The following is a 7084-nucleotide window of genomic DNA, read 5'->3' on the forward strand; positions in this document are numbered from 1 at the left end:
CAATCATAATTAAGCCAGTTTAATCATAAACCATGATTAAGGCACAAATGGACCTTCATCGGAGCCCAAAAGAAGGGCCATGACAGCTGAAGCCCAACACAAGGCTATAAATATCAAATTGGACCCAATGCCAGAGGTAATTTTTCTGATCCCTTACTAACCTGTGTATTATACTCAGACTGACTTGAACGTCGGTGCGCCTTCACAGGTACCCCACCCCGCTCATCTTGGAGAAGGAAAGGAAAGCACCAAGCATAGGAGCCGCGAGGACGAGAAAACGGAGATTATTGAAGTCACTCTAAGAGGAGCCCAACCTTGTAAAAACAGTTAGATAATGTTACGCTGTTTAAATTTGATCTAATAACATGAACAAGTATATTGTTCATTATTTTGTTTCAGACTAAATAAGACCAACGTAACTTATTCGTCTCTAGTACTGGTGCTTAACAATTATCTGCAACCTACTTTTCAATGGCTAAAACTTAAGGATATTAATTAATTGAAGTTGTTCCCACATAGGACTACTTTTACCAAGTTGAGAAGTGTGATAGGATAAAACAAAGATGGTATATGGGTTTTGTGTATCGTGAGAGTTCCGTCTTTAGACGTTCAATAAAAGTAAAAGAAGAGTTCTCTGCTTATTAGAATCCTTTAACAAGACTTTTGTTAAAAAAAATATACATTCACAAATATAAGTTAAGAGCATCTTGAAGTTCCATAATTAAAATGTGTCCTTTAAAGAACATTGTTTGATGATCACTTGTTCTTCCAATATAATATTTGTCTAGTAGTAAATTATTTTGAAGAAATTCTTGAGTTTTACCAACATAACCAATTACACATCATTTGCTCCAATGGTATTTTTTGTCAAGCAACTATATAACCAACTTTACGTATATTGCCACTGTAGATGTTTTGTTCACAACCCCAGTCACCCATTATCCTCGTTTGTGGCATCATGTAGTGGAGGTGCACCAAAACAACCAATGCCATTGTGTTCTTTAACATTGAAGTGAATCAGTTTAAAGACATACTTCTCCTTCACACTTTACGCAAACTGAAATCAACCATGTGTATCCGGAAAAAAAACATTCCTATGAAATATTAAACATGGATAGGTGGTTGTCAAAGTCATTTAATCACCACACCTGCCCTCTAAAGTCAATCAATGCGCTAGTTGGAGTTTAAAAAAAAGAAATATATGTCAGAACTTCACCAAAACTCTCGACATGAATAGGATTCATCCTTAAAGTGGTGAAAACGGTTTGTATCTAGAATAATAATCTCCCTGCTAGTAAACTTGGACATAAGTTTCATAAAATGTGGCAATCACCACAAATTCTGAGGTTTTTTATAATCCTAATTGATATACAGCTAGGAAAACACATCAAAATATTTTTGTTCTTCTTCATGCAAACCCATATGACTTCATGCATTTCGTATTGATACATATGTTATGTCTGGAAAACCCATAAATCATTACATTCCATAAAACAATGCTCCAAACCTCCATCGCACCTTGAAACATAAGATATGCTTCCCAATGCAGCCACATTTGGCATACATGTCTACAAGGGAGGAAGAAACATATATGTTTGACCCAAATCCAGACTTATGTGAAATGGCATGAAGTTGCTTCCCTTCAACCAAAGTTGTCAGACCTGCACAAGCACTAACAGCTGATGAAATCATAAAAGCATCCTGCTTGAAACCCATCAACTAAGCATTGTGAAAAAGCAACAATGTATCCTCATGAAACCCATTTTGCACATATCCAACCATCACTGAAATCCATGTAACCACAATCATTCTTTTCAAGCATACTATCAAATATCTTACTTGCATATTTTATTGAAGAACACTTAGCATAAACATGGAGAAAAGTAGTTCCAACAACACAATTTGAATCTATAGCAGCCTTAATCGAAAAAGAGTGCATGATAGAGGACCATCCAGAAGGACACATATTGGACCTTTAACTAGGACCATGGTTAGAAGAATGGAAGAAGAAGAAGGAGTTCAGAAAACTCTGAGAATTAATTTTTAACTTTTCTTCCAAATTTCCTAGTGATACAAATCAAAGCACCCAGCAGAAGCACTTCACAAAAAGGTCAGTCATCTCAGTATACAAAGTTGGGCCCCACCAAACCTCGAGAAAGCATCAACAGAAGAAGAAGCTATAAACCAGAATATCAAAAGTTCTTCCTTCTAGTCTTTTCCACAAGAGAAAAGTTATGTAAATAAATTGGGCTCACTTCAGGGGTCCAAAATAGCAAGATAGGCTAGAATAGGTGCCTATAACATAATAAGGGGTGTAGTTATCATTTTAGCTTATGTCTGGCCCTTTAGAAAGAAAAATTGACCTAGTTTCTAAAAGGACAAGCCTAGGGTGCGGTTTTGACTTAGTTAAACCCTAAGACTGTCCCTTTTTTAGTGTTTCCCATCCTACCATTTCTTCTTGTTTACCAAGGCATCATCTCCTATAAATAGGGTGTCTTACTCCATGTATTTTCATGCTGAATTTTATAGAAGAAAGAAAACTCTGCACAAATTGTGTGAGGCTTGTTAGCTCTAAGCATTAGGTCTTATCTTGAGTGAGTTGAGAGCTCTCAAGTGGCGGCCCTCTACACTCATATTGGAGGAAACCACACTCCAAGTGGCGTGTCCACTCTCTTTTCCATCACCATAAGCTTTCTTCCCTTCATCCTTTCTTCCATTTTCCATTACACTTTTATCTTTGTGTTGGTATTCTTTTTTTGTTTCTTTTCTATTTCGGTTTCCTTCCATATCTTGTGTTTCATTTCATGTCTTTTACATTCCGCACCATACATCATGTTCACCTTATTATGAGATTTTCCTCTTTGCTTTTGGAAGTGAACATTCACACTTACTTAACCATTTGATTAAGTTCGTGTCCAGTGGGGATCTTCCCTAAGTCTCATCATTTATTTGCTAAAATCTTAATCATAAGTAAAGTGTCACCTCTAAAATGGAACCATCTAAAATCAACTCACATCACCTAGTCTTATAAAATTGTAAAGAATAGTGTAGGATTTTATTTGGGCTTGTATTTGAGCCTTATTTGGGCTTATTTTTGGGATATGTATTGGGCCTATTAGAATAGGAAGTAAAGAGTCTAGCTAGGGTTACAATTGGACCTCTTTTAGCCATTTGCAACCCAAGACCGTTTAGGGTTTTTGGAGAGGTTTCTAAGGAGACATGGAAGGCACCTTTATAGCAAGGGAAGTGTGAAGGGCCAGCTGGACAACCAACATGGGAAGCATGACTGCCACATGGTTGCACCTCAATTGAGAGAAATCCTTTCCGCTCACAAGCCACCATTTGTCACTCCATGAATGGAGAATATTTGCTCCAATTATAGAGTGTCATTTGTCAAGCTATGATTGGATAGTGTTTTCAGATTTTTGTCATCATTTAGGCTATAAATAGAGGTGTTCAACCTATGTATTTTTCAACTTTGATCGACTAATGAATTGCTGCACAAATTCAGTCTGAATTGTCTCTTAGCTCCCTCCTAGTTAGCTCTTTTGTGAGTGTTTTAGCAAAGATTCTCTTACAAGTTTTTCTCACGTCTTCTAAGCATATTTTTCCTATTTCATTTTACCTTCATCCATGGTTCAACATCAATCATAGAAGTCATAAATTTATCTCACCTTCCACAACAAAGAAGTAAACCAAAAGAAATAATACAAATCAAACTAGAATTGCATCAGGCCAACTAAATGCACTCAAGTATTAGCATATTTGAAGGCACACTTGCATAGAACACTTGAAATGGTAAATTCATTGGATGGGGTTCCTTCTCTTTGCATTTGAATGAAAAGAGTTAGAGCTTCCTCCTGACCCTCGGCTTTATGGGTAAGAGCTTCAATTATGGTATTCCACGAAACTAAGCTTTTCACTGGCATTTCATTGAATTTTTTGCGTGCACTATCACCTAAAGAACATTTAGAGTACATGTTAATCAACATATTTGATGTTAACACGTCCATTTCCCAGCCAACACGAATAACCTGAGCATGACATGCTCTTCCTCCCACTAATGATCTTGTTTTTGCACATAACTGCAAAAGATAATGCAAATTTGACACGCTCCACATGAACTACATTAACCAATGAGGCCTCCGGTTTGTCCTCAGAAATAACTGATAATTTACTAATATGGATTCCATAACAATTACAAAATCTCCCACACCTTCTCAACGTTTTCTTATCATTGTAGAGATCAAAGAAAAATAACGTGCTTTTACTATCTTTTAACCTACCTTAGTAGCCAAACCAGTTTATTTGCATGATCCAGAAATCGAATTAGATTTTTAAACATGTTTTTTTTAATTAATTTAGTAAGTGGTTAAATAAGTAACTAGTATGTGTTATCAACTTGCCATTAGTTTTATTTATTAAATGATAATTAATAAGTGTATAGTTTAAAATGTATTAGATCGAAAAATTATGTTAAATTATGCATTTGGCGCTTGGTAATTATGTACTGTCATTATAAAAAAATATATATACTTTGAATTAATTAATAACTATTTTAGTTTGATTTTTAGGTTGAACACAAAACAATATATCATCTAATGCTCATAGAGAACTTATTGTACCGCCGCTTGCTCTCCACAGTACCAAGAAAAATTAAAGAGAAGAAGGAAGGACGTATGCTAGGAATTTTAAAAAAATTTAAGGTTAATTTTGTCAACTCTGTACAAAAAAAATGTAGAAGTAAAAGAAGAAACTGTAGTAAAGGAGGCTTTAAAACAAACAAAATTGATTTCCTGAGGCGTGAGTAATCACTGTTCATAAAGACTTATCTGCAGTGTATTGCGTAAGTCCCTCCAGGATAAAACAGGAACTTTCCGATAATTTTCGAGGATCAAAACTAGCAAATTACTTAATAGAGTAAGAACACAATGCACTCATAAAAATAAATATAATAAAGTAAAATAATGAATGAAGAGAGAGAAAGAGATAATTGTGAAAAGGTGGGAGGAAGAAGAAAGGTTGCACGTTGGATTGCAGAAGATGAGAGGCGAAGAAGGTGTGTTTCTGGAAGAGGGAAACCCTTGTTTATATAGGGGGAAAAATAACATACCCAAAACTGCCACAACCCACGTTCTAGCCATTGGCAACACTACTCCAGGTCCCAGCTGCACAACCTCCCGAGAAGAACGAAGTCTTCGAAGGTCTGAGTCTCACGCTTTTTCCTTGCACAGATCGTGAGTGAAGAGAAACGAAATGCTTGCACGAGGGTTTCCACAAATCGTGCAACAAGGAAAATGAACCTGAGAATCAGGTTTTTGAATCAAAACCACATTAGGTTTGTGAGTCAAAACTATATTAGGGTTCATGAATCAAAGCCACATTCTCTATTTTTTCGTTTTGCAAAATCGCACTCTGTTTTTCGTTTTGCAATATATACAGTTTTACAACAATCCCCCAGATATTGCAAAAGATAAAACATATAGATAAAGAAAGAAAAATATTTTGGGTTCATTTAAGATGTAATTCATCAGAGCTGATATAGCAAGCTATATGAACCAATCTTAGATTGATGTACTTAACACACAATGTAGTTGGTATAGCAAGCTATATGAACTAAGACACTTAGTATGTGTTAGAGGTTTATTAATCACAATACACCCCCACATTACATGTTATCGTTGTGTTGCGCTATTAGGCCATGCGCGTGCCCAGTATTCGTGAGTGTTATAGAGATCTTGCCAAGATCTCATGCAAGCGACCCCACTTGACACTCATATAGGTGATTCCATCAATTGTATGTTGCAAATAATACACCACCCATAAGGGATATGAAAATCATTAAAACTTTGTAAATTGTTAAAACTCTTTTACCTCAGAATTTTAACCACAGAGTTTATCCTCTCGATAATGCAATATCTATCCCTTTCACACACACCATAGGAATGGACAAAATTGATTTTGAATCAATATTAGTGCTAGCAGAACTAACAAGTGACTTGTTTTTACCCATATGAACCTTATTCATGGGATTTTCAATCACAAAGGTTGGGGTTTCATCACTTGTTTGTTTGCAAGTGGCTTAAGTTTCATCCTCCTCAATGTTTCTAAAATCATTTTTTTCCTAGGGGTTTTGTCAGAGGATCTGCCAGATTCCATTCTGACTTGACATAGTCAATAGAAATCATTACACTCTATAACAACTGTTTCACAAAATTATGTCTCAATTGTAATTGTCTATTCTTTCCATTTTAGCTTTTATTTTTAGCTATAGCTATTGCCGATTGGAAATCACAATGCATTGATACAAATGGGGTTGGTTTCATTCCTAACGAAATTTTGCTAAGAAATTGTTCAACCACTCAGCTTCACTACCAGCCATTTCTAGAGCAACAAACTCAGATTCCATTGTTGATCTTGCAATAATAGTTTGTCTAGCTAACCTCCATGTAACTGCACCACCCGTAAGTGTAAATACATAAGCACTAGTGGATTTTGTCTCATCTGAATCAGATATCCAGTTGGCATCATTGTACCCTTCTAGCACAACGGGAAATCCACTATATTCAATGACATAATCTATTGTACCTCTCAAGTATTTCATGAGTCTCGCAAGTGCATCCCAATAATCCTAACTAGGACATTGAGTGTATCTACTCAGTCTACCTACTGCAAAAGCAATATCTGATCTAGAAAAGTTCATTAAATGCAATAAGCTCCCAATTATCTGGGCATATTGAGTTTGAGAAATGGATTCTCCTATGTTATTCTTTAATTTAGAATTAACATCATAAGGATTCTCATCATAAGGGGTACTAACTAACTTAAAGTCATAGTAACCAAACTTTTTAAGAAGTTTCTCAATGTATTTTTCTTGGGATAGTAATATACTATCTCCCTTCCTTATGATTTTAACTCCTAGAATCACACTTGCTTCCCCCATGTCTTTCATCTCAAACTTAGATCCAAGAAAAAATTTTGTTTTAAAAACTATATCATTGCGTGTACCCAAAATTAGCATGTCATCCACATACAAACATATAATGACATATTCACCATTTTCAGATCTAGAATACACTCATTT

General features: G+C 35.5%; 1 pseudogene; it reads right to left on the minus strand.

The window, feature by feature from the left end:
• Nucleotides 1-1374: 1374 nt before the first annotated feature.
• Nucleotides 1375-6604, minus strand: LOC137839123 (pentatricopeptide repeat-containing protein At5g04780, mitochondrial-like; annotated as a pseudogene).
• Nucleotides 6605-7084: the final 480 nt, after the last annotated feature.

This window comes from Phaseolus vulgaris, chromosome 3 (genome assembly GCF_000499845.2).
Source record: "Phaseolus vulgaris cultivar G19833 chromosome 3, P. vulgaris v2.0, whole genome shotgun sequence".
Classification (NCBI taxonomy): domain Eukaryota; kingdom Viridiplantae; phylum Streptophyta; class Magnoliopsida; order Fabales; family Fabaceae; genus Phaseolus; species Phaseolus vulgaris.